The 4,770-nt window shown below is 43.3% G+C and overlaps 1 pseudogene; it reads left to right on the plus strand.

Moving 5' to 3' along the window:
• The window catches only part of LOC109469634, a 27,123-nt pseudogene that overhangs the window by 18,597 nt on the left and 3,756 nt on the right, over positions 1-4,770 (plus strand).

Genomic DNA, 4,770 nt, shown 5'->3' on the forward strand with positions numbered 1-4,770 from the left:
ACAACTTCAGCAAAGTGGGTGAGAATGCCGTGGTGTTCTCCATCGTGGTGTCCGAGTACATCCTGTACATCATAATCATGGTATTCCTGTGTGCTGACTTCAGCCGGTTAAGGGTAAGTATATAGTGTGCTTTATGTACTACATTGTATCAATATTCCTTTAGAGTTGCAAAGATAGAAGTGTTTTGTATGTGTGTACTCGCCTTAGGCTTTTGTACAGAGCCGCTGGATATGTATTATGTAAAATTTAATATTTTCAATTTTCAATTCAAATATGTTAACCTTAGGGTAAAAGACCTGAGAACCAATGGAGGCCGCTGTCCAACGTGAGTCTGATCCCCCAGACAGGATGCCCGCACCTCACGTCTATCAGCTCACGGTCACCACCGGGGCCATGTTCGGGGCAGGGCCACCTCACGGGTCGGCTTCCAACTCTTCGGGTCAGACGGAACGACCCCGATCAAGATGCTGAACCCAGGAGGAGAGGTCGAGATTCTCATGATCTTCATGTATCTGAATGATGTTTGTGAGCTAAATAAACAGTTACCATAAACATATAAACACTAGTCATGCCAAACATCACGCGTGTAAGGTGCTGATAACGTATACACAGATATACACTGTTCAAAATACCGTAAGATGATTGTCACGTGTCAAAATTTTGTCATGATTACAGGCTTTGGTTCGTGGAAGTACTTTACATTTTGTCATGCCTGTGCGACAGTCACTTGGAGAAGTGATGTCGTTGCGCATTTGGCATGATAACTCTGGGGAAAGTGACACGTCAGCCTGGTTCCTCGGAACTTTCCTCGTCAGAGATGTAGAAAAGGATGTGGTGTAAGATCTCGAAGATATATCACGCATTTTTGTCGGTTGCTATTCTGAACTCACACTCATCTGACCATATTATCCTTCAACCTTGTTTACCTTCGTTGGCATGTTGAGTATGCAAGGAATTCTATATGAGTGCGCAAGCTTTCGATAAAACAGACCGCCCACTTCATTGCAGACTACAGGGACAAACTTTCTATCAGGCCTACTTTGCTTGACGAAAAGAGACATCGATAATTGCTTTACCCTCGCCAACTTTTCCTGATAATGGAAATTCTGCATGGTGTAAGGGGAAAACTACACTGTTGCCTAGGTAAAATGATATGATTGCTTCACAGGTCTTACTTCTGCTGTCATGACTGGTTATCGGAAGACAGAGGTGACGGTGAGGTGCAGAAGGTGGTTCACGCCAGCAGCGTGGAAGAGCTGAAAACCTTCAGTAACGTCTTTACTGAGGCGACCAGCAACATGTTCTACGATAAAGAGCTGTGGACGTCTGTCCTTGTAGCACCGCCAGGTCAGTATTTTTTTGTCTTGGAGTCGTCAAGATCCTTCAAGTGCCGGTGGACACTTTAGGCAGATTTCGTGAGGCCTAAATTAATGGAAAAAGTTCAAGGACCCGGCAAAAAGTGGAAACAATGGCCTAGGACCTGCCATACACAGGTTTGACAGTATCTGTGCCAAAGAAGGCTCTACAGCGAATGTATCATATCTTCTGGTACATGCAAAAGGTATTGTAATTGAGCAGAAATATTACAAAAATGCTAAATGCTGCTCCACGGAAAGGGTGAATTTGCATCACTGATGTTATCATGTATGGTTTGTGCTGGCACAGGTTCCAGCTTCACCCCAGGCCCAGCGTCTGTCCTGCTGCTTTACACTCCTGAACACGATGATGGTGGCCAGCGCCATGTGGTACAAGGCTGGGAACACAGCTGCTGAAACAATATATAACCTGGGGATCGTTCGTTTCACAGCGGAGGTAAATGTTTACTTAAAAGCTTAAGCCTAACCGTATCCTCAAAATGACTGACTCTCTCAGAAACGTACGGCCTTGTCCAGAGAGTTAGGGGTGACCACAATGTGCCAACTTTATATATATAAAATCGAGCTATCTAGTTCAGTCACCGACGTAAAAACGTGTTTCTTTAAATTCTGCAGGAGCTGCACAGCAGCCTCATGTCTGCGCTGACCGTAGCCCCTGTCAACTTGATGATCGTGCAACTATTCCGCGTGGAGGCGCCACTGTCTGCTAACAGTCCTCAGATGTTGATCAATACATCCTGGCAAGGTATAGAAAATATTTCTTTACTTAAAACGGCTTGAATGTTGTTTACCTATAAACTAAGAATGAACTTTGAGTCGTGTTACAACGATCTCATTTCACGTGCTACTGGTATGGTAATGAAAGTGTGTTTGTCGTGATGTATTACTATGCATTTGTAGGGAATGAAAGTGGACGATATGCCACCAGGGTAATACAAATAAGCAATGATGATTACGACGGTAAATGTAACAGCTGGTAGTTGATGGCGCATAAATAGGCTACCCCACTTATTCTAGCGTCATAAAAGCCCCAAACGTTGTCAAATTGCTCTGTGCTTTATGTCAGGACGTCTGAAGAGAAGGCTGCACCGCTGGGGTCAGTACGTGGCGTGGCTGACCGTGTTCCTGGTGTCCACCACCTCCGCGTTCTTCGTCCTGCTGTACAGTATGGACTGGGGGAAGGACAGGAGTGACTCCTGGATAAAGGCCTTCATACTGTCCTTCATAGGGTCCAGTGTGGCCGACACTCTTCAGGTAATGATAGTTTTATCTAGCCTTCTATATATTCCTAATTACCAGGTCTCTTCTGTCCCTGAAGTTGCAAAAATACATAATTATGGCTAGAATAGATGGGGACGCCAAGCTGAGATTTCTCATTGTAATATTGGCTGCGTGCAGGTATAGCCAGTAAATCTCTGTGATTGACTACGTGACTGTACGTTGAAGTTAGCAACACTGCCAACAGGACAATTTCATAATATAACACACATAGTTACATGGACATTGTGAATGATAACTGTCTGGCTTTTTCATACAAAAACATCATCATCAAAACAAAACGTATTTGAAGAGCATTTGAACTGTATTACAAAACAGGTAATTAATATCTCAACTCTGTCATGCCAGATCGTCGTGCTCGCTGTGGTGCTGTCTGCCGTCTGTAGCCTATCATTCCTCAGCAAGCCACCGGTTATAAGGAAGGAACACCTACAGCTCAACCTATGGAAATCAACAGGTTAGAATTCTAATATATAGGACCATTTGCGTTGATTGAGGACATTTAAGCAGCTAGCCTCACTCTTGTAGTTGCAGTTGTGTCTATTAGACAATTGAAATGACAAAGATATTACTATGAAATAAAAGTCAACTTTTTCAGTAGTTGAGCATTTTTCAATCATATTACCTTCAGTTTTCACGTTTTACTTCCCCAGTAAACTTTATTTAGCAGAATATCGTAAGAATAATAACCTCAAGAGCACAATGAAGAGACTGAAATTCAGTAGCTAGTATAGCCGTACCGTGATCCTGGTAATATCATTTGTATTATATATGATAATTACACACGTTTTACGTTACAGCACCAAAGAAGATCCACCCACCTACCAAAGCTGACTGCCAAGCAGCTAGAAAGAAACTGGAACTTAGTAAGAAGTCCGCCTCGACACTCAAGGAGTTTCTTCTGTTAGCCGTCTTTGTGGCTGTCCTCTTCTACATCGCCCAGGCGAACAACGATCAGCACGTCTTCTACGAGGCACAGACACTATCCAACGCCGTTTTACAGGGACATGATGAAGTAAGCAACGGTTGTTTCATTGCATACTCATAAAATAACGTTTGTTTATTTACGAACACAACGTACACGGAGGTATGTGTATTGTCAGAACTGATGTATCCCATGTGCCATAACCGTACTGACAGGAGTTATTATTTGTGTATAAACAGATCAGAACTCCGGACCAGTTCTATACATGGACTGAGGAAGTCCTGCTGCCGGCCCTTTACCCATCTGCCTGGTACAACGGGAGGAAAATGAAGTTCTTAGACAAACAGTTTGCACAGAACACCGAGTCCTTCCGAGTCGGCCCTCCGCGCATGATACAAGTTAGACGACGTCCAGGTATGTGTTTGTGATTTTCCCTCTTGAATGTTGAATGAAAACGCGAGTTACCTGCAAGTCTCTTACATTCATTCTCTTACATTCATTCTCTTACATTCATTGTTGTACCATACGGACTTTCCCAATTTCTATTCACTACACGAAGTGACAGAAGAAATGTTTTTTGCAAGTCGACCTTATCTAACGATAGACGAATAGTGATTTATAGATACTTCAAAATAAACACAGGCTATGGCAACGATAACAGCACGTATTTCCGGTTGACCGACAATTGCAAGATCTATTATGTTTATTCATCAATGCAGGTGACACTACATGGGAGAATGGTGCTGGCCTCGGGTGGAGTCAGAACATGTCCCTTGGCTGCTGGCGATTCACGGTTCCGGATCTTCTGAATCATCCCAACAACACAATCAACTGCACAAACCGTCACTCCCTGGACCTGCCTCTTAACCACGACACCGCCGTGTCATTCTTTCACGCCTTGAAGGACTCTGAATTTCTGGACAAGTACACAGTTTCCTTGTCAATCGACATCAACTTCTACAACCCCAACCTGAAGCTGTTCAGCATTGTGCATATTGTCCTAGATCATTCCGTAGTAGGGAGTCTCGTGCCAACGGCAACAATCACTTCGTTTGGTCTATTTCAATATGAAAGTGTTGCTGACTTTGTGAACTTGTTTATACACATCATTTTCACACTGCTCTTCTCAATAATGCTTTTAAAGGAGGTAAAAGCCATGAAAAACTTGGTATGGAAATATTTTACTTCGCC

The sequence above is a fragment of the Branchiostoma belcheri genome, unplaced genomic scaffold, assembly GCF_001625305.1.
Source record: "Branchiostoma belcheri isolate BF01 breed outbred unplaced genomic scaffold, Haploidv18h27 scaffold21, whole genome shotgun sequence".
Classification (NCBI taxonomy): Eukaryota; Metazoa; Chordata; class Leptocardii; order Amphioxiformes; family Branchiostomatidae; genus Branchiostoma; species Branchiostoma belcheri.